This window comes from Heterocephalus glaber, unplaced genomic scaffold (genome assembly GCF_053883595.1).
Source record: "Heterocephalus glaber isolate CG9 unplaced genomic scaffold, H.glaber_assembly_v1.0 deba00000594, whole genome shotgun sequence".
Lineage (NCBI taxonomy): Eukaryota > Metazoa > Chordata > Mammalia > Rodentia > Bathyergidae > Heterocephalus > Heterocephalus glaber.
This window is the reverse complement of record NW_028258151.1, coordinates 21,408,922-21,432,689: the sequence shown is the minus strand read 5'-3', so window position 1 is coordinate 21,432,689 and position 23,768 is coordinate 21,408,922. Positions and strand designations below refer to the sequence as shown.

Below are 23,768 nucleotides of genomic sequence, written 5' to 3'. Positions count from 1 at the left end.
CTTAGCCAAGCTCACAAAAATAAGGACAATTGTTATGAGACGAACAAATTGGGTGCTGGAGGTCAGGCATGAGGTTCTGGATCAGAGCCCAGCCCCCTGCTGCCATCAGACCAGTGGCTGTGTCCTTCCTGCTGCCGTGGCCACTTTGCATTGATAAAAAACTTCTTTGGAGCAGTGGGAATGGCTGCTCATGGCTGAGCGCCTCCTGGAGGCAGCCCCCTGGCCAAGAGCCTGCACAGCCCAGCACCACAAGAGGACCCACTTCGATGCCCCAGCAAGAGTGACCACTCTCTCCAATTCCCTTGTCAAATATGTTTTGCTGTTACTGAGCCTCACAAACGCCGCTGGGCAGTGTGCACTTCTGTGGCTGCGTCCACCCAGGAAGTGTGGTGAGACTCATCCAGGCTGTCGCACCAGACAGCAGCTGCACTGCGTCTGGGGAAAGAATATAGCACAAGGTTCTCAAAGATTTCAGAGCCAGGTGGGAGGGTGCGATGCAAGAGGCTTATCTCGGGCCTGCAAAGTGAATAATTAGTGGCAAGGGCTCCTAAAGAGGCCACGCCCTCAGAGGAAAGGTGGGCTGAGGACAACCTCCTGCTATCAAAAGCAGATAGTGAGGGTGCTGGCTTCGGCAGCACATATACTAAAAGCAGATAGTGAGGAAAGATGTTTTCTTGAGTCTGTGGAGGGCGATAAAACATCTCCCCCAGGAGTGGTAGCGTCAGGCTCACCCTCACAGAGGCTTTCGGCCCACATGTGCATTCATTTTGTAGCCCAGAAAAGCTGTTAGTTAGAAAGTCAGTGGTGCCCAGAGCAGCCTAGCAAGAACAAGGGAAAAATGGAAACATAGGGACCCAGCAAATGTGAGCTCACACAGAAAGCAAAAACCTACAAGAAAAGAAACAACCATGATTGAGAGGCAGCAGGCACAATCTGCGACTACAGAGGCCGAAGACCTGACAACTGATCTCACAGGATACAGGGTCCCCACTGCCTGGGGACCACAGCACCTATCATCAGAGCCCAAGGTCCCTCCATCCGGGGTTCCAGGTAAACACACAGGCAAGTAGACCCCTTCTCCAAAATGAGTTTGACATTGTTAACAAAAACCGCAGCGTGTCTGGGGCTCCAGGTGTGTGATCTATGAGACAATACAGCGTGAGGGGCTGTGGAGAGGGGCCGCACTGTTAGGCTTCCTCAGCCCTCTCAAAGTGGCCATGTGTGACCAAGGAAGCGAGTACGTGTTTGGCATCCCTGGAACGACATAAAGATACATTCTCAAAGAGCACAATGAAGATGGTTCTTTGAAAAGATCAAGACCTTTGATAAAATTCTAGCAGGACTGGGCTGGGGATTTAGCTCAGTAGTTTGGCCGCCTGCTGCGCAAATGTAAGGACCCGAGTTCGATCCCCGGTACCAAAAAAAAAAAAAAAGAAGAAATGAAAAGAGAAGCCTAGCTTAGTGGCTCATGCCTATAATCCCAGCACCCTGGGAGGCTGAGGCAAGAGGATCAGAAGTTAGAGCCCAGCAAGGGCTATTTAGTGACCCAGTGAGACCCTGTCTCAAAATAAAAAAGGGCTAGGGCCAGGGATTTAGCTCAGTGGTTCCACCGCCTGCCTCTCAAGCACAAGGTCCCCAGTTCGATACCTGGTACAAAAATAAATAAATAAATAAATATAAATTAAAAAGGGCTAGGAATTAGCTCAATGTGGGTCTTGGGTTCAATCCCTAGTACTGCAAGGGGAAAAAAGGGGAGAAGTGATGAAAAAGGAAAATCCTACAGATGGGATCACACACTAACAGAAAAGCTTCTGCACAGCTAAGAAAGCAATCAATGGGGGAGAAAACCTTCTACAACTTCTCAGTTTATGGATGCTAAATATCCAGAGCACAACCATGTGTGGTGGCGCATGCCTGTAATCCCAGCCCTGGGGAGGGAGGCTGAGGCAGAAGGCTCGCCTGGGCTACATAAAAAGTTCAAAGCCAGCCTAAAGTACATAGCAAGACACTGTCTCAAAACAAACTAAAAAATCCACAATACACAAGGAACTCAAAAAATTAACCAAAAAACCCAAATAATCCAATTTAAAAGTAAGCTAGTAAAAGAATGCTAAACGGATTATTTGAATGGCCAACTATAAATGTTCTTTCAATTGGTGCCTTTAAAGCTGTCTTTTAATCTTTTCAACTGCTCATTTTTATTCCTCCATTTAGTCCAGTATTTTTCCAGTCTATATTTGTTTTTAATCATTAAATACTTTTGTCATGGTTTTGGAGGACTAAGCTGAGGAACATTTATTTTTTAACTTAAGCAGTTTCATGTTTATTTTCATATTTAGCTTTCTTAGGCTTTTAAAAACAACAACAAAAATCAGCTTTAGACCTTCAAATGAACTCGACCGAGGGAAAAATCAGTTTGATTTGAAGACATTCCTTTGCCTTACATGGTCTTGTCTTTGACATTCTGTATACCTTTATTATTAGGTTATGAATTATTTATATACCAAATATTACACTTTTAAATATTTTCATGTTCTCTGATCTTTAGAATTATTTATGTTAAAATTTTAATTGGAAAGCCCATTGCCTACTTAAGCTCAGGACTTTATGACCTCAGAATGGAGTGCCTTTGAGTTCTACATGCTAACAGAAATTTCATAGTAACTGTACATGAGGTTGGAGGATCTAATATTGAAGCTGATAATAGAAGCATTAATGTAAAAACAGAACTTATTTTTGTCAAAAATGAGATGTACGCTTGTCATGATTTAAGTATGTTGGCCTCTTGTGTTTATTGCTATTTTGAGACATGCCCACTTTCCTTCCAGTCAGAGTAAGTACTTTTGTGGTTAATGTATATTTTTAGTATGTTTCTAAAAATGGGAATCATTTTTATGTATCTCTGCAAATAATAAATGCCCATTTAAAAGTAAGCTAGTGATTTGAATAGGCACTTATCAAAAGACAGAATACAAATGGCCAACAAATATCTGAAAAATCATTAATCATTAACATTGAGAAATCCAAATCAGGCCAGGGATTTAGCTCAGTGGTTCCGCTCCCTGCCTTGCAAGTGCAAGGTCCCAGTTCGATAGCTGGTACCAAAAAAAAAAAAAAAAAGGAAATGGAAATCAAAACCACAATGAGGCTGAGGGTGTAGCTCATGGTAGAGTACTTGCCTAGCCATGCCTGAGGGCCTGGGTTACATGCCCAGCACAGTAAAAGAACAAATAGACAAAACTCACAATGAGGATCATCTCACCCTATCTTACAATAATAACTTCTATCAAAAAAAAAAGGAAAGGAAGAAAGCTAATCCAGGGGCCCCACATCTGTAATCCTAGCTGCGTGGTAGGCTGAGGCAGGAAAGTTGCAAGTTTGAGGTCACCCTGGACAACTTAGGAAGACCCTGTTTTTTTGTTTTTTTGTGGGTTTTTTTGGTACTGGGGTTCAAACTTGTGACCTTGAGCTTTTGAGGCAGGCACCAGAACCACTGAGCTAAATCCCCGGCCCCAAGACCCTGTCTTAAAAAAAAAAATTTGTTAAGGAGCTGGGAATGTAGCTCAGTGGTATAGAGTGCTTGCCTAGGATGTGTGAGACCCTGGGTTCGATCCCATTACCAAAATAAAATAAATATATATATTACAAAATAAAGAATAGCGAGCTGGCAAGGATGTGGAGAAAGGGAGCTCTTTTATATGCTGTTGGTGGGAATGTAAATCAGTAGTCATTATGGAGAACAGCATGGTGATTCCTCAAAAAACTAAAATTAGAACCACCATAAGACCCAGCTAACCCACTTCGAGATGTGTATCCTGTGGAAATAAAGCCTGTGCACCAAAAAGATGCCTGTACATCCATGTTTACTGCAGTGCTATTCACAGTAGCTAAGGTGTGGAACCAGCCTGGATGCCCATCAGTGCATGAGTGCATAAAGCAATAGAGTACATACACACAATGGGGTATTTTTCAGTGATAAAGGAAAATGAAGTCCTGTCATTTGCAGGAAAATGGTTGGAAACAGAGGACAGGATGCTAAATGAAGTAAGTCAGGTGTAGAAAAACAAGGCCTGTGTGCTCTCTCTCATATATGGAAGCTAAAATATGTTGACCTGAATGTAGAGCAGTCATTAACAGAGACTAGAGGGGTGGGGGTGGGCGGGAAAGGGGCTGTGTTTGATCTGTGCATGATGTAGGCAAGCTTTGAGTGATCCCTTTGCACCCCATTAATATGTTCAACTAATACCTGGTAATAAAAAATAAAAAGGATAATGTGGTAGTACTACAAACATCTCTGCCCATACATACATTTGGAAACTAAGATGAAAGGGACCAATTCTCTGAAAGACACAAACCCCCAAACTCAAGAAGAAATAGCCAGAGTAATCCTTTTGTCTATTAAAGAGCTGGAACTTGTAATTAAAAGCCTCTCACAAGGAAATCTCTGGGTCTGGATGGCTTCACTGGTGAATTCAGGGAGCACGTAACCTATAAGCAAGCAGGAATAAATATGCATGTATATGTGTGTGTCTCTATATAAACCAGAAATCAATGCACCGAGAACAGCAAAACAATGGAGAATTTGATAAAACTAAAAACTAGTTCTTTGAAAAGATCACTAAAAGTGGTAAACTGTTAGCAGGACTGGGAATGAAAGAGAATAGACATTAATGACTGGCATTAGGGTTGGAGGAGGGCTGTCAGACCCACAAGCATTATAAGGGTGTTAGGGGAACACTATATATATTATATTATATCTATAACACTATAATATTATAAACACATAAATTTGACAATTAAGATGGAATGGGCTAATTTCCTTTTTTGGGAGGGTGGTTAATTTCTTGAGAGACATGAACAACCAAACTCTCTCAAGAAGAAAGAGACTGAACAACCTCATATCTATTAAAGACATTTCAATCATAGTTTGAAAAAAAAAAAAGGTTCACAAAAGCAACAAGTAAAAATCTCCAGATCTGGATAGTTTCACTGGTGAGTTATACAAAACCTTTAAGGAAGAAATAATATAAGTTGCACACAATCTTTTCCCAAAAATAGGATAGAAAGGAGCACTTTCCAACTCTCTCACCCTCTCTCTTTTTTAAAGGGGGAGCATGACTCGACTGGAGACAAAAACCAAATGCATTTCAAGAAGAAAAGGGAGAAAAGGGCAGAGCCTCCTCTGTGATGAGCATGGGTACCATATTCTCCGCAGAGCATGGCCCGCCCAGCCCAGCTGCTGTACTAGGCCAGGTGAGGTACGACAGCTGTGCAGCCTTGATCCCGGAGTGTAGGCGACCTAGATGTTTAAAATCAGTGCAACTGGGCACACAAAAGGACTAAAGAGGAAGACTGCAGGATAATAGCAATAGATGCAGGCAAACCCACTGACCAAAATCCAGCATCCACTCACAATAAAAGCTCTCAACCAAGCTGGGGGTTTAGCTCAGTGGTTCCGCCGCTTGCCTTGCAAGTCCAAGGACCCCAGTTCAATCCTCAGTACCCCCCCTCAAAAAAAGCTCTCAACCAGTTAGTAGGATGAAGCTTCAACCTAGTTAAAGGCACCCACAAGCCAGGCATGATGGCACAGGCTTGGGATCCCAGCATTCCGAAGGCTGAGACAGGAGGATTGTTGAAAGTTCAAGGCCAGCTTGAACTACATAGCAAGCCCCTGTCTCAAAAAAACCAAAATAATAATAATAAATTTTAAAAATAGAGACATCCACGAAATCATTATAGCATGGTCATAGGTAGTGGTCAAAGGGTGAATGCTTTGCCCCTGGGATCAGAAACAAGACAGAGGGCCATTGTTGGTAGCTCCGATGTGGCCCTGAAAGACACAGTTAGATGGGAGGAGGGGAGAGGTGTAAAAATGTAAATGGAAAAATGAAGCTACTCTACTTCTCAGCCAACCTGATTGTATACTCAGAAAATTTATCACATCGAACTAAGACTCCTAGAATTAATAAGTGAAATTATCAAGGGCACAGGGTCACTTTATAAAAATCAATCATTTTAATGTAACTCTACAATAGCAGTGAAGAGTTGGAGATCCAAATTATTAAAAACATCCTTTAAAGTAGCTCCAAAACAAAGAAGCATATGAAAAAACTTCTTGGCATCCTATGTTATTAGGGAGTTGCAAATTAAAACAACAAGACACCACTATTCTTCTATGAGAACAGTTACAGCACTGACAATTGAATTCTGGTGAGGAGATGGGGCAACAGGGATTTTCACTCATTGGTAGGGGGGATGCAAACTGATTCAGCCACTTGAACCTTTCTTTTCTTTCTTTCTTTTTTTTTTTTTTTTTGGTACCAGGGATCAAACTTGGGACCTTGTGCTTTCAAGGCAGGCGCCGGAACCGTGGAGCTAAATCCCCGGCCCTGATTCAGCCACTTGGGAAGACAGTTTGGGAGTTTCTTACAAAGCTAAGCATACTCTTACCACACTCTATCCACTGCATTCCTTAGTATTTACCCAAATGAGGACATGTCTATGCAAAAACCTGCACATGCGTGTTTATGATAGCTGTATTCATAATCACCAAAACTTGAGAGCACCCAAGACATCCTTCAGTAAGTGAACTGATAGACAAACTGTACATCTAGACAATGAGATGTTATTCCATAATAGAAAGAAATTAACTATATCTCAAACATTAGACACAGAATGCAATATGATCCAGCAAATCCACTTCCAGGTTTACAGCCAAGAGAACTGGAAGCAAGGCCCCAAAGAAGAGGTACTTGTGCAACCAATGTTCTCAACTGATTTGTCCACAACAGCTGAAATGTAGAAGCAATCCAAGAGTCCATTAATGAATAAATAGATAAGCAAAATGTGGTCCGTCTATAAATAGAATATTATTACTCAGCCTCAAGAAGGACGGAAATTCTGACACATACTAGAGCATGTATGAACCTCGAGGAATAAACCAGTCACAAAAGGACAAATATTGTGTGATCCTACTCACTGAGGTTTCCGGTGGAGTCAGATTCATAGAGACAGAAAGTAGAACGGTGGTGCTGGGAAAGCGGGTAGGGAATCAGCATTTAATGAGGGCAGAGTTTCAGTTTTCCAAGATGAAAAAGCTCTGTCAGTGGCCCGTGGTGATGGTTGCACAACAAACGGAATGTGCCGCATGCCCCTGAACTGTGCACTAAAAATGACTAAGGTGGTAAATTCTTTTTTTTTTTTTTTTTGGTACCAGGGATTGAACTCGGACCTTGTGCTTTCGAGGCAGGTGCCGGAACCACTGAGCTAAATCCCTGGCCCTAAGGTGGTAAATTCTATGTGTATTTTTCCACAATAAAAAAATAATGGCATAGGAGGGGCTGGAGATTTAGCTCAGTGGTTCCGCCGCCTGCTGCGCAAGCACAAGGACTCGAGTTCGATCCTCGATACCAAAATAAATAAATAATAATAATAATGGCATAAACTAGAGCTATAAAACTATGAAAAGACAGAGGAAACTTGAATGCACATTGCTTAGTGGGAGAAGCCAATCTGAAAAGGCAGCATCCTGTATGATCCTAGCATGTGACATTCAGAAAAGGAGAAAATATAGAGACAGTAAAATAATTGGTGTTTTCCAGGGACTGGGGGAGGGATGAGCAAAATGAAGAGGATTTTCTAAGGCAGCAAATCTATTCTGTAGGATATTACAATGACAGATATACATTTGTCAGAACCCATAGAATATATGACAGAATGGTGACCCTAAGGTCAACTACAGACTTTGGGTGGCAAAGATGTGTCAGCATAGGTTCATAGGTTGTAACAAAGGTACCTCTATGGACGGAGGCATTGAAAATATGGGACACTGTGGGTATAGGGGACAGAGGAATTTGGGAGTCGTATATACAACTCAAGTTTGCCATGAACCTAAAACTACTATTATTTTTTAAAAGTCTATTTTTTAAAAATTTCCCTCAAATTACTTAGTTTTAAATCTAGCCAATCAGCATCTGCATAAAAATTACAAAACACTGATAAAAGAAAGCTAAGAATGCCTGAGTGGGGAGACAAAATGCACTCATGGACTTAAAGAGTCAAACAGTGACAATGTCAACTCTCCCAAAGCTGATTTGCAGATTTAATAGGATTCCAAAAATCTTAGGATCTTGTAGACATAGGCAAATATTTATGAAGTTTCTTTGGCTAGGAAAAAAAAAATTAGAATAGCCAAAAGCAATTTTGAAATAAAGTTGGAGGAATGATACTACCTGACTTTAAAGATTTTTTAAAATAGTGACAGTAATCCAGACAGTATGGTATTGATAAAGGGATAGATGCATAGATTAATGAAAGGAGTTGAGTTTAGGCAACAGCCCTTACAAATAAAACCAACTGATTTCTGACAAAGGTGCAAAGACAATTGGATTGGAGAAGTACCTTTGTTTCTTCTTTTTTTTTTTTTGGTACCAGGTATTGAACTCAGGACTTTGCGCTTGAGAGGAAGGTGGCCGAACCACTGAGCTAAATCCCCGGCCCTGGAGAAGTACCTTTGACCACTTGTGTTGCTTAACAAAATACCTGAGACTGAGTGACTTGAAAACAATAGAAATTTATTCAGACAGTTCTGTAGGCTGGGTAGTCCAAGGTGAAGGTATTGGCATTTGGCATCTGATGTGGGTCTTGTTGCTTCATTCTCACCTGGTAGAAGAGTAAAAATGGCCTAAGCTTGTTCCTTCCAGCCCAATTACAAGGCACAGATCCATTAATGATGAGGGCAGAGCCCTGTGATTCTCCACCGGCCCCATGTCTTAACACCACCACAACAGGGACTTTGCTTCACAATGTGATTTTGGGGGGACACACTCCCACCATAGCAAGAAGGGACAGCCTTTTCCAACAAATGACATTGAAACAATTGAGTATCCAATATGGAAAAACATTGCAACCTAAACTCTATACTTTGCACAAAATTAAATCATAGATCAAAATACAAAACTGTGAAACATTTGGCATACAATAGAAGAAAATTTTTGTGACCTTGAATAAAAAATGAATAACAACACTCGGGGATTGTTTGTTTGGATATAAAAGGTCATGGAACAAAATCTCATTGTCCTTGCCAAAGCCACAGGGCGAACTTGGCTGTGGCAGTGATTGGTGGAAGAGGATTGAGTGGGCTCTTTGGAAGGAATATAACTCCTCTGCACCCCTTTCTTCACCAACTGTTCAGTCTTTGGGGGCCTCATGATTATTTTATAGGAACAGTGAATGGATGTATACCTGTATGCAAAAGAACCTTAAGTACAAAACACCAAGACAAACATTAAAAACAAACAAACATCAAAGCAGCATGGTCATGTATGTCTATAATCCCAGCACTTGGGAAGCTGAGGCAGGGGGATCACCATGAGTTTGAAGCCAGGCTGGGCTACAGAGTGAGTTTAAGGCCAGCCTGTACTCCATAGTGAGAATATATATCAGAAAGAGGTCTACAACAGAAAAATCAACTTGGAAAAAGAGAAGACTTGGCTATTGAAGGGTTATAGATCTACAGAAATCAAGATCGAATGGCACTGATGTCAAGAGGGACTCATGGTTCTCAGCTACGACACCAGTCCATGGAGCCATTGTTAGGGGCTGAATTCCTGACTCCCAGCACCTCAGAATGTGACTGTATTTGGATATAGGTCCTTTAAAGAAGTGGTTAATGTAAAATAAGGCCACTCAGTGAGCTCTAACCTAACTGACTGAGATCGTATAAAAAGAGATCAGAACCCAGACACACAGGGAGAAGATGCCATCTGCAAACCCAGGAGAGAGGCCTCGAGAGAAACTTGGATTTCCAGCCTCCAGGATGTGAGAAAATAAATGCTGTTTACGCCACTAAGTTGCGATGTTTGTAATGGTGGTCTCAGCTGCCAAATGCAGCAATGTCAAGTCATTTTACGATGTTTCCCTTGGGGGAGGCACTGCTGGGGCAGTGGGCAGGACCAATGATTTGGTTTAGCACCTTGTGATGCCCAGGATGGTGCCCCCAGCGGAGAATCATCTGCCTCAAACTGTTAACAGTGCTGTGGCTGAGAAACCGTGATTAGTAAATGAGATAAGTAAATGAGAAATAAATCAGTGAAACAGAATAAGGAGTCCAGAAATAGACCCCTAATTCTTATCAAATTAAACATATATGGATCACATGGCTCAGCAATTCTACTTGCAAATGTTTATTTGGGTGAAAGAGAAGTATGTTCACATAGACACCCTGCACCTGTATTCAGAATTACCAAAAGCCAGAGAAAATGAAATAAATCAGAAACAGAAGGTTAACTATCACACGGTTTCTCTTATATGAGAAACCCAAAATATAAATAATTTAGAGGACAAAATAAAAGATGACAGGGAACAGGGAGATAGATTTTGTGGAGATGGAGAGAGACACTTGAAGATCCAGGGAGACAGGCAGCGGGGAAGGGGAAGTAAAAATAAAAGAAAAAAAACCAGCCCAAGAAGGTCCAAACTGTCCCTTACCTTGGGAGTGGATAACTGTGTCACTGAATATACTGGAGGACAGCTTGGCAACACAAAGGAACAAACCACAATACACTCCACAGCATCCAAGAATCTCAGCACATCATGCTGAATGACAGGGGCTGGACCTGAGTGTTTCCATGCTATCGGATATCACTTCCATGGCACCCAGGAAGAAGCAACTGGGGAGGGGACATGACCATGTAATGGCCTCAGTGGGTGTGCAGGTTGTGGCAGTGGTGGAATATAGTGTTCTATGCAATAGGTTCTGTATCTTGGCTTTGGTAGAGGTTACCTATAGCTCATAGAAATGTAAATTTCACTGTAAGCAAATTGTACTTTATTATTACTCTTTTCAATCTTTTCCACCCTACAGATACCACATGTCCCTTCAGGATGGTGGGAGTACTTAACCCTAGTTCCTGGGAGCCAGGTGAGTGATAGGGCAGCCCCTGGGCTGACATTCTTGAATCCCTGTCTCAGTGTTCAGGGCCCCAGGTTTCCCCTGACCTCTGCATACTGGATCTTCCTAGGCTGAACAGTTCGACCCCCCAGCTCTGTGTCATCATCAGGCCTGCAGCTCAGATGCATCTGCCTTCCACCACGGACACAGGCAGTGGCCACAGAGCTCTCAGCTTCCTTGGCAGCCTTCGTTCGGAGTCATTTTCCTTCAGTGGGCATCAGCACAGCTCAGTAGTGCCCAGCCAACCTCCTGGTTCTGTGGGCACCACCCCCATCATTTTGTGCTTCCATGGGGCTCTCTTCCCCTGGCCTCCTCTAGTCATCACCAGTGAAACTGCTGACAACAGAGCCTCCATCTTGTCTTGGGGGCTGTCCACCCCTGCCCAGTGACCAGGAGGTGGCCTCTTTGTCCCCAAGGTGAACCATTCTAATCCTCTCTTCATCACTTTTCTCAGACCACTTCCTGCATTCCTGGTGCTGCTCTGGGATTTCCAGGGAGCAGATGCCAAGACAGGACCCAGCGTGGAGGATTTTTAATAGGGGAACCACCTGTGTGGGAGAAAGCAGGGAGGTGGCCCTAAGGCTGGGAAAGTGCAACCAGGGTGAGGTTCTCACCGTGAGTACAGTAGAGTGGAAAGGCAGTGTGCTGGTCATGCCATCTGAGAAAAGCCTGGCATGGCCTCCAGGGAACCCTTCTACCATTTCTCATCAGAGGACCGTCCGATGTGCCAACAACAAGCCTGCAGAGATCGCAATCCTGGGGAGCAGCCCAAAGCTTTGGTGTAAATGAACCACTGGATTTCAGCTCTCATTTGCTGGGCCTTTGGACAATTCCTCTCCCTACAGCAAGCTCAGTAGGTATACAAAACACCCTATGTAACAACTTTTGCCTACAGTCAAATAAAGATTGCAGCCCCAACATTGTAACTGTTTTTTTCAAGGACATTTGATATGTTAACAAAAGATTAAGTAAGTGTAAACTATGTCTTGGAACACTTAGAAAATACACTGTACCCAAAATGCAATTATGTTACAACTTCATGAAAAAATTTAACTAGAACATTCATATAGGTTTAGATATTAGAAAATGTTATTATCAACATTAGTTGAATCAAAGTAGTTAATTTCATGAAATAAGCAATTCAAAGTAGTTAAATCAAATACAATAAAGATGCTATTTGTCAAATTTAGAAAAATGACTTCAGAAAAGAATTGAAAGGCTTAAATAGAAGTACACCTGGTCCTATAGTAACTTAATTTTTTCCTGAAAATCCTGCCAGTAGCAGAAAAACCAGTAGACAAAATAATATTCCCATTAACTTTAGAAATAAAAGTTATGGGCTGGGGATTTAGCTCAGTGGTTCGGCCGCCTGCCTTGCAAGCGGAAGGACCCGAGTTTGATCCCCGGTACCAAAAAAAAAAAAAAAAAGAAATAAAAGTTACATTGTGCTCTATCTCAACTCAACTCAAGATACCGAAACTATTTTAACAAACAGAAATGTCATTTAGCCTAGCAGCGCAGACAGCGATCGGAAGTGAATAATTTGTGCATGAAATACAGTGTCATAAAAGGTCACCTTACCCTTTTTTTTCCCGCACCATTTCTCCGCCAATGTGTTGGTCAGTCAATTTGTCACTAATCAGTAACAGTTATTTTGCATTCAGGCTTCAGTCGAAAGTAAAATTATAGCACCAGAAAAATATTGAAGGAAAAAGTAGAAGCTTAACCTGAGAGCAGTTTTCAACACCTATAATCCACAGAAAAGTTGTGGAGAATACCAGTCTCTACCCCCTTACTCAGCATGTGTGAAACAAATAAAACATGTCAGGTTCATTGAAATGGGTCACGCAATTCAAATCGTGTCATATAACATTCTAAGAACTCTGTTGAGGGCTGGGCATTTAGCTCAGTAGTTCCACCGCCACCCTGCAAGCGCAAGAACCTGAGTTCCATCCCCGGTACCAAAAAAAAGAACCCTGTTGAGCAAAAAAATGTAAAAATGATTTTATTTGAAACCATAACAACAAACGATCACTTTTTATGTTTATTGAGTGTGTTTGAGGATGAAAAAGTCAATACATTGAATAAAAAGAAATTGTTCTAAAGGTAGTACAAAGTTTTCAGTGGCTCTTATGGTGACATCATGAAGTGGACAGTAATTATGTCTATATTTGAGTATAAAAATATAAAAAATAACTTGTTCAATATTTAGTGCAAGATATTGGCGACAGGGATAAATAAGTAGAAAACAATAACTCATAAAGGAATTGAAACTAAAATTAAAAGCTTCCTACATTGGAAAGTAGGGTATGTGGGTTCCCCAGCTGCTATACCAAAGATAAAGGATAAGACAAGAACCTTCCCAGTATTAAGACCTGGAGAGGGCTGGAGATTTAGCTCAGTAGTTCTGCCACCTGGCTCACAAGCTCAAGGTTCCAAGTTTGATCCCCAGTACCACACACACAAAAAAAGACCTGGAGGAACCGGAGTCCTGATCTAAGGAGCATGGGTGAGGAAGAACATTACAAGTCTATCACACACTTTTGTGTCTGAAAAACAATCACAACAGAAGTGCCAATGTTTTTAAAATACTGATAGAGTGCATATTTTAGATTTAGTTCAGACATGCAAAGTTTTTTAATATCAGAAAAAATTAATTTGCTTCATACATTGGTTAAAGAAGGAATATCACAATCAAATTAAAAGATGTAGAAAAATTTTTAACACTTTCATAGAAATTTAATAAAATAGAGCCATTTATGTTACAAGGCATATTCATGAATTGTAAACTGGCTCAACAGCAACTGGTATAGAAAGAAATGTCTGTGTATAAGATATAGTTAATGTGCATAAGTAGCAAAACCTCCTTTTCATTTTTATTTTTTTTCTGACTCCAAATCAAATGCTCTTTTATTTTATTTTATTTTATTTTTTTCCCATTAAGTTTATTGGTACATTTTAGGTATAAAATACAGTTACATTCATCATTGGGATCTTGTACCTGTACATGATGTATCTTGGTTCTTATTTTTTTCCCTTCCCCTGCCCTCCCTTCACCCCCTCCACCCTTCCCTATTTGCAAAGACTTTGTTTCCATTTTTCTCATATTTTTTTCTTTTCCCTTCTTTCCTTTCCCCTACCCCTCCCACTTCCCCTCTTTCTTTAGACCTTTTCTTCCTATTGCACAATTCAGTTATACATTTTAAAATTACAATATCAAGATCTAGGAGACATTACCACAGATTTTACAGAATTTAAAAGGGTATAGAAAGCATATTACAAAAATCTTTTTTGAAATAAATTTGATAACTTCTAAGAAAAAAACCTCCTTTTTAAAAATACACTTTTTAAGACCGTCGATTTAGCTCAGTGGTTCTGCCACCAGCCACGCAAGGTCCCTAGTTTGATCCCCAGTACCAAAAAAGAAAAAAATATATACTTTTAAAAAATAGAACATTAAAAAATAAAAAAGATGGCAAGCAGCTGGGCACGGTGGTGCACGCCTGTGATCCCAGCACTCGGAAGGCTGAGACAGGAGGATCACCAGGAGTTCAGGGCCAGCCTGAACTACAAAGAGACACACTGCCTCAAAAAACAAAAACCAAAAGACAAAAAGAAGGCAAGCAACTGGCAAGCCACAGGTTAGACATGCCCCTGGAGCAGTGTTTGAATCTGGGACATTCAAGGTGATCATCTTTAAGGACCAGATTTCTGCAGCAAGAATCTGGAGCCAGAGCAGAGCGTGGAAAGAGGCAGTGTGTGGGGCCAGGAGAAAGAGAGGGATTGCATTTGGCTCTTGTCATTCTCTCCAGTTGCAGAAATTCCACAGGTTTTGCAGGACTTTGCTCCCAAAATTTATTTTCCCATTAGCTCTGATATTTTTACTCCACACTTTTGCAGAATACAAAATCTTTCAGATTTGTGGCATCAAAGCAGAAATGCCAGTGTAAGTGTATTATGAATAATAAAGAAGTTCCTTAAATAATACAGGACGACTACAAACACTTAGAACAAATATCACACAAAGTAGCATAGCCTTGAAGGGCTTATCATTGAGATGAAGATCATAACAGAAAAGCCTGATGTGGCAACTTCTATTTTTACATTGTAAATGAGGTCTTACGAAATGCAGTGAATCAAGAAAAACAAAGTGTATGCAGATTAGGAAGGAAAAACTAAAACTGTTACCACTCATGTGATCACATGCTATGATTGCATGTGTAGAAAATTTAGATGAAGCTTCAAAAAAATCATTAAGTTAAAAAAAATGCTTAGTAAGGATACTGACTGTGCAATTGCTTTTTAAAAGTCAATCGGATTTCTTTACATCAGTAATAAACACTTGGAAAAGAAAATACTTCAAACTGACATTTATAATAGCATAAAAATCAAATGTCTAGAAATAAATCTAACAAGCTCTGTGTAAGACTCTACACAGTAAATGGTTAAGCATTTTGTAGAGAAATTAAAGGAGGCTTAAATAAAAGGATTACCACACTTGAAAATTTGAAAAATTCCATATTAACAAATGTAATTTTTCCCTAAATGTATCTTTAGATCCAATAAAAATCTCAATAGGTCCCCCCCTCCTTCTAGTACTGGGGATTGAATCTAGTGTCTTGTGAATACTATGTAAGCAGCCTACCACGGAACTATATCCCCAGCCTTTTGAAATTTTATTTTGAGACAGAGTCTCCAAGTTGCCCAGGCTAGCCTTGAATTTATGATCCTCCTGCCTCAGCCTCCTGAGTAGTTGGGATTGCAGGTATGTGCCACTGCCCACCAGGGTTCAATTGGCTTTTTTTTAAAAAAAAAAACAAAAACTTGACAAATTGATTCCAGAATTAAATGAAAATCAGAAGTAGAATAGTCAGGAAATTTTTAAGAACAAGAGGCCTAATATACATGTAACTCTTTGTGGTATTGGTACAAAGACAGACCAAAGACCAAATAAAGAACCTGGAAATGGAACTTGTGGAAGGAACATTGGACACAGGACTGCAACAGCCCATGACGCAGAAGAAAGGGCAACTTTTCAGAAAAACAGAAAGGTGACACTTACCTTGCCTCACATAAATATCTAAATATGAAAGACAAAGCAATAAAGACCCTAGAAGACAACAAAGAATATTTTTAAAGTATAGGGAATTAAGAACTGTTCATACAGAAGCCAGCCATAGTGGTGTGCAGCTCTAGTCCCAGCACTCTGGGAGGCTGAGGCAGGAGGATGACAAGTTTGAGCCCAGCCTGGGCAATTTAGCAACTTAGCGAGACCCCATCTCAAAATAAAAAATATAAAAAGGCTGGGGGGACGTAGTTCAGTGCAAAGACCTTGGGTTCAATTCCTAGTACCACCACCAAACAAACAAAAGAACAAAGAACTGGTAATAGAGAGAAAGATACCACGGAAGGCCTGCTTCACTGAGATGTAGGAAGTCACTAGTTGACTTCAGGAACACCAGAAAAATACAGGCTACAAGCATACTAGGGCATTGGAGAGCCATCAAAGCAATGCAGACCAGAGAAACTCAAATTCTGAAAAGGATAATCTTATCCCAAGTAGTTGATACAATTGGTTAATTTTCTCATGGGAGCCAATTCTGAGAGAAGGAAGTAGCGTACAGGGACTGGTCCATGTCCACCAGGATAAGCTAGAAATGCAAATGAAAAGGCCTGGCCTGGGTGCTGGGTCCTCCCAGAGGAGGGGAAACCACTGGACACCTGGTGGCTCTTGTGAGCTAGACAGGAAGAGGAGGAGGGGGAAGCTGGATACTTGTTGAGTTCTGGGGCTCTTGAGGTGAGGTTTTGAGCTAGGAACTCTGTGGGACCGAGCGAAATCTCCTGGCTTCTCATGATGCATGAGAGACCAGGTCCCACTGGAAAGTGGCCTGCCTCAGATTTGGGAGCAGACCACTGCTGAGGGTCCACTGAGATGCTCCAGCTCCATGGGCACAGACCTGAGAAGCCACGTTCAAAGGCTGTGCTGGAAAGGCCACATCTGCCACAGTGGTGAGGGCTTAGGAGAAATATAGCCCCAGCTGTGAATGCTCAGGAGGGCCTGCCCCAATCAGGAATAGAATAAAAGAGGACTCAAGCTTTCAAAAATCGAAACCCAGCCCGGGGATTTAGCTCAATGGCGCTGCGCCTGTCTTGCAAGTGCAAGGTCCTGAGTTCCATCCCCAGTACCAGAAAAACAAAACAAAACTGAAATCCAGTCCTGAGCTAACTCAACCAAACTAACTCCCTTAACAAATGTTTCAGCAAAAAATCAAATATTAGAAAAACAACCAAAAAAGTAAAATATTGCTAATCCAGCTTCTTATTGTTTGTAAAAGATAATAAAGTATACCTACATTTAAAAATGGAAATATGATATGGCTATAAACATTAGTCAAAAGAAAGCAGCATAGTTAAATAAGTATCAGGAAAAATGGTAGCTTAATAAATGAAATATTGGGGCAGGGATTTAGCTCAGTGGTTCCACCACCTGCCTCGAAAGCCAAGGTCCTGAGTTCAATCCCTGGTACCAAAAAAAAAAAAAAAAAAAAAAAAATTAAATGAATGAAATATTGCAAGCAATAATGTAATCATTTAATAATATTAAAAGGATCAATTTAGGAAGACATAACAATCCTAAGCTTGTACTCACCTAATAATATAGCTTTAAAATTCATAAAACAAAGATTTACAACTAAAAGGTAAATAGACAGTCAGAGTCCGAGGTTTCCCCAAGCCCTGTATTGGCCATTTCCCCAGAGGTGCCCATTTCTGTTGGTGGTTAATCGTTTTAGGAGCCAGCGTCTAGATGCCAAGGGCTAGGGCTTCGCCAAACCCACCAAATCTCATGCATCAGTGTAATGATTATTTCCTTCAGGGAAATTACTTGAACCCATATAAAAATTTATTCATTTTGGTTATTTTCTATTGTGGTGTTTATGACAATTACAGCCATAAACATACATGTATAATACATACATAGCGTATAGAAAATTGCATCAATCTTAAATGTGCTATTTGATGACTTTTATGAAGCAAATATTCATGTGACTAACACCAGCATCAAGAAATAGGCCCCAAGGCTGGAAGTGTAGCTCAGTGGTCAAGCCCTTGCCTAGCATGTGTGAGGCCAGTTCCATCCCCAGCAATACAAATTGAAAAAAATAAAAAATCAGGACCCTCCAACACTGTAGGAATTACCATATGCCTTGATTGGTTAAAAGTATTGATTTTCTTTCTATTTTTACATCTATTTATGTCTTGGAGAAGAGCAGTAACTGAATGAAGAATGTTGGCAATTATGACTGTACTGAAGTTGGAAACTCTTGTTTTTAAAAAGAACGTAGAAACGGGAGCCTCTGAGTGGGCAGTTTCCTGCGATGCAGAGAGCTGTCAGAGTACATGTATCAGCTGAATGGGAAACACCTACAAAAGCAAAAAAGCCACAGTTCAGTAGGAAAGAAATGGTCAAGTTACTAAAATAGGTGTTTCGCAAAAGGGGACATCCAAATGGCCAGTAAGTGCTTGAAAAAGACACTCAGCCTCATTTCCCAGGAGAGAAGCACAAATGCTGCCAGGTATGCACAAGACAGGTTCTAGGGAGTGCAGGGAGGGCATGGGGCAGCTGGAACACAGGTTTGCTGACAGGGGCAGAGGCACAAGCACCTTGGAAAACTGGCATTTTTTGTTGGAGTAGATGGTCTGGTAAATTCACAACCCAGCTGTCCCTCTCCTGAAGATATGCAGGAGAGAGGATGGCCAGGGCCTGGGGCCCGTAGAGTGCTGGTCTCCAGCAGTTATCCATAAATGCCCAAATGGAAACCAGCCATGTCTGCAGGCAGGAGAGTGTGGTCTATTTGCACAATGGAATAATGGTCAGCAGCGAGGATTCCATGAGTTGTGGCTCCACCCAACACCACCACCGAACCACAGTTAAAAAAGGTGCTGGACACAAGCAATCATACGCTGATTGCTTCCAACTATAGAGAGTTTGAAACACAAGAACTTGCTTAAAAGATAACTGTGCTAAGGGCTGTGTGCTTAGGTTGTAGAACATATGTAAAGGCCTGGAATTGCCTGCCGGATGTTCATCAGGGCAGTGGGACAAGGTGGCCCTTCTCCATGTTTTGTGATGATTGCTTTGTGAAAATTCACCCAGCTGTACATTGCCTTAAATTTTATTTTTAATTGACTTCTGTGCTGTATGTTGTATTCCTGTGTGTTATAGTTCACATTTCAGAAATTTTTCTTTAAAGAAGTATTTTCTAAAAATGAAAATAGAAGGAAAAAATGGAAACAAACATTTTGTACATAGGGAGGGGAGGGGACTTGGAGGGAATGGGATAAAATAAAATTTATTTTTAAAAAAATTAAAAATAAAGAAGTATTTTCTTTCCTGCAGGTTATAAATGTTCCATTATTTTTGATGGAAAGTCACCCCCCTCTTGCTGCTTTGACGATAATTGGGGTTTTCTCCAGCTGCTCTAAAAGCTTTTTTCTTTTCTGTGATGTGCAGAGCTAGGGATTTGTTATTTCTATTTCTTGGTTTTGAGTTTGTGGGTTGATGAGATGGGTAGTGGAGATTTTCCACAACTACTCCTCTGTCTCTTCTGTCCTCAGCCTTGCTGGCTGGCCTCCCGGGAGTGCAGCCTCTCTGTCCTGCTACATCCATCCCTCTTGGCCACCCCCAGGAGCCTTCAGCACAGCAGGCAAATGTAGAATCAGACTGAGGGGATGCCTGCCACTTTTCTGCCTCAGAGTAGTTTTCTCTCTGCCCCCAGCACCTTCCCCGGGTAACTCTACTCATTCTGCACTCCAGTGGGACTGAGCTCACCTTGGTAGCTGGTTGCTGCCCTTCATGGTCCTGCTCATCTGAGCCTCTGTTTTTTGGGAACAGAAGGACCTCAGGGAGTATAGGTCCCAGGTCTCTTAAGCCCCTGGGGATGACAAGGGCACATGATCAACTTCTGAGATGTTAGCTTCGATGATTGCAGATGGCAGCAGCTTGAGCAAGTGCTTAAGGCTGGGGTGGTGATGGTGAGAGAGTTTGAGCCAACCCCAGAGCATCTCCTCTCAACACACCAGTGTCACATGGACACTGTCACACATGTGCACACAGATGGACAGCCCAGGTTTTAGGCTCTCTCCATACTCAGGGAAGAACTGTGGGCTGGGAGTCACCAGAGCAGTGGCCAGGGTAGCTCCAGGGACAGGGGAAGTTGGCCTGATCCGTACAGGAAGATATTGGGCATGTAGGGAGAAGGGAAGGAGTAGGGAACAGGGAAAGGGGATGTTACCAGAACCCCTGAAGTGGATCCTGGTCTCCTGTGAGCCATGACAGCACAAGGTGAATTAAAGAATTAAAACAAGTTGGGCCGGGGATTTAGCTCAGTGGTTCCAGCACCTGCCTTGCAAGCGCAAGGACCCGAGTTCAATCCCCAGTACCAAAAAAAAAAAAAAAGATTTACAAGAATTAAGACAGGAAATGAGACTTAGAGAGGAAGCTGGGTTCTGGGCCTCATCAATGTGGCTCTGGGCAGCCAAGACAAGGGCACACCAAACTTGCCACTATTTATTGGGTTCATAGGGAGTAAAAGATGACTCAAAGGGTGGCGATAATCCTAAATTGACAAGGATCTCATAATCTGAGAAAGTATCAGATGTCTCGGAGGGTGGCAGCAATGCTAGGATTCTGAGAATCTTATGTTGATTAGGACAGTAAGAGGAACAAAGAAGTTCTTACCATAGGTGGCATGAGTTAAACTGATAAGGAATTTGTCCCTCCCCAGGTGAGACCTTTCCACTCACTTCTCAAAGACTCAAGATGTCTTCAGTTGGTATAATTTTGGCCTTGGGCATCACAGCATCATGGGACCACTGAGGTCTCAGCTGTGACCAGAGGCAAAAATGGAGTTATGTTTCGGCATGTCATAGCCAGCCTGTAGGCAATAAGACTAGGCCTCAAAGATTAAAACTAGACCCATACCTATCACCATGCACAAAACTAAGATCAAAGTGGATTAAAGATCTAAATCTTAAAACAAAAACACTAAACTTGCTGGAAGATAAATTAGGTAGAACTCTTGAAGACATTGGCATAGGAAAAGACTTTATGAACAAAACCTCAGTAGCACGGGAGCTAGCACAAAGAACAACTGGGATCTCATCTTATTAAAAAGCTTCTGCATTGCAAGAGAAACTACCAACAGAGCTAAGAGACAACCTACAATGTGGGAAAAATTTTTTAGCAGCTGTACCTCAGACAAAGGTCTACTATCTAGAATATATAAAGAATTGAAAAAAATCAGACCCTCCAAATTCAAAGACCCAATTCAAAAATGGGCATCCGAAATGAACAGATATTTCTCAGACAAAGAAGTAAAAGCAGCAAATAAATATATGAAAAAATGTTCAACATCACTGGTCATTTGAGAGATGCAGATGAAAACAACACTGAGATTCCACCTCACCCCAGAAAGAATGGCTGCTATCAAGAAATCAACCAATAACAAATCCTGGCGGGGGTGTGGGGAGAAAGGAACCCCTCTCCATTGTTGGTGGGAGTGTAGACTGGTGCAACCACTGTGGAAATCAGTATGGAGATACCTCAAAGAACGAGGGTTAGAGGTCCCATTTGACCCAGGTATTCCCCTGCTGGATATCTTCACCAAAGAATTAAAAGCATCATACCACAGCGATATATGTGCACCCATGTTTATAGCAGCACAGTTCGTAATAGCTAAACCTTGGAAACAGCCCAAAGTGCCCATCAATTGGAAACTGGATAAAGAAGATGTGGGTTTTTTTTTTAATAAAATGGAATACTACTCAGCCAGAAAGAACGAGAAACTACAGACATTTATAGCTAAATAGGACACATGTGTAAATACCGAATAGTTTCTCTAGTGTGAGAAACTGAAAGTGTAAATAAGGATTAAAAGGATTAAAATGAATAATCAATAATTTGAAATATTAAAAGATCCAAAGGTGTAGGGTGGTGGGAGGGGAAAGGGAAAAGAAAAATTTTGAGAAAAGAAAAAAAATGGAAATGAAATTTATGTAAATAGGGAAGGGTGGAGGGGGTGAAGGGCACACAGGTAATGGGGAAAAAATAAGAACCAAGATACATCATGTACAGGTACAAACACCCAATGATAAACGTAAACGTATTGTATACCTAAAATGTACCAATAAAAGAATTTAAAAAAAGATTAGGCCTCATCATGATTTAATTGTGAAATGATTTTTTGCCAAAATTATGTAGAATGGCTCCCGACAGGCAGGGAGAGAGAAGGCAATTCTCTCTTTGATTCATACAAGTGTTTACTGAATGTCAAATGTGACCCAGGCACTATATACAACCAAATGAAAATGGGCCAAAGGGGCTTGCAGGGGACAAGGAGAGCTGCAAGTCAGAGACAAGCCCAGAGAGGTGAAAACACAGAGCTTGAAGCCAGAGCCAGGCAGTGAGGGCATGTATGGACTGACCCCACTGGGACCCCCGCCGTGGAGTGCTCTCTCCATCCTGAGGTAGCTGTCCTCTGCAGTGTGGCTCTGTCCATACTGTTGGCTATCAAGTAGCTGTCCTGTCTCCAACATGAGCCCAGGAAGCCTCAGCCTGGGAAAAATCCCAGGGAAGGGCCTCCTTAATGTAGGTGCGCCCTTGGGGGCCGTCTAGGCAGGCATCCAGCCAATGCAGCATCAGTGCTAAGGAAAAGGAGTGAGGAAGATATTGTTTCTCTCTGCTTCCTCACCTCCAGGTACAATAAAGCTGCTTGGACACAGAGTCAGCCTAAGCTGACCTCACCATCCAGGGCCCAGTTTCCTGTGGATGCCCTGGCCCCTTACAGGGTCCAGCCCCACCCACCCATTTTTGCTTGATTCCTTCAGGAAGCTGTGGGGAGACCATTGGGATCACCTGCTTCTGATTATGAGGTCAGAAGCATCCAGGACTGGGCAGCCCACAGTCGGCCTTCCAGTGGCATCTCTACTACCTTTAGGGACAGGAACCGTCCCCCAGGGTCCTACTCAGTCCCCACCCTGGCCCTCTTCTGACTTCCAGGCCCTTCTGCTCCCCTCCCCTTCACCTCCTGCCTGGACTGAAACCTGTGTCCTCCAACTCTGCTGTGTAGAATTTGAGTCAGGATTGGGACTAGGTCTCACAGTGGGATACTGGGGCTCCTCCACCAGCCTACCCCAACCCTGCACGTGTCCCCACTTATCAGGCTTCCTTTCTTTGAGCCCTGTGTCCATGGGGTGGTGTCCAAGGCCCAAATGCTTGACCTTTTCATCTGGAAAGTGCTTTTCCAGGCTTGGGTGGGGGTGGGGGTGGGGTGATCTCCACTTGCTGCTGCCAAAAGGCATAAGGCCCTGGTTCCACATTTCCATCTCTCACACAAAAGCCCATCCTCCCAGCTCACCACACAGCGTCCCTAAACTCCTACCTCCTCCTGCCCTCCCCAAGCAACCAGTCTGAAAGCCCCATCCCACTGCCCACGCACTGGTGGGCACCCTCCACCCCCTGCAATGTCTCCAGCCCGAGTCTCTTGCCTGCACTTCTCCATTTGGCATCTCAGAGTCAAGCTCTTCTCCCCACTGTTGGCCTGTGGCCCTGTCCACCTCCCAGCTGTCTAGCCACCTGGCCCCGGAGGAGCTGCCAGACACCACCTCTGCCCGCAGCCCTCTCCCTGTTACCTCTCCTAGACCCATTCTCCAGCCTCGCACCCTCTGCCCCGTGCCACGGGCAGAGCCCATGTGGGGCACTGCTGCCTCCTGAGCTGCAACCTTGGGTCAGCCTTTACTGTGACTCTGGGAAGTGGGA

General features: G+C 42.3%; 1 long non-coding RNA gene across 1 annotated transcript; it reads left to right on the top strand.

The window, feature by feature from the left end:
• The first annotated feature begins 649 nt into the window (after positions 1 to 649).
• Positions 650 to 11,869, top strand: LOC110350644 (uncharacterized). The gene is made up of 4 exons (XR_015448962.1): positions 650 to 1,062; positions 5,108 to 5,253; positions 10,865 to 10,921; positions 11,663 to 11,869. It is a non-coding gene; the product is annotated as an uncharacterized LOC110350644 (long non-coding RNA).
• Positions 11,870 to 23,768: the final 11,899 nt, after the last annotated feature.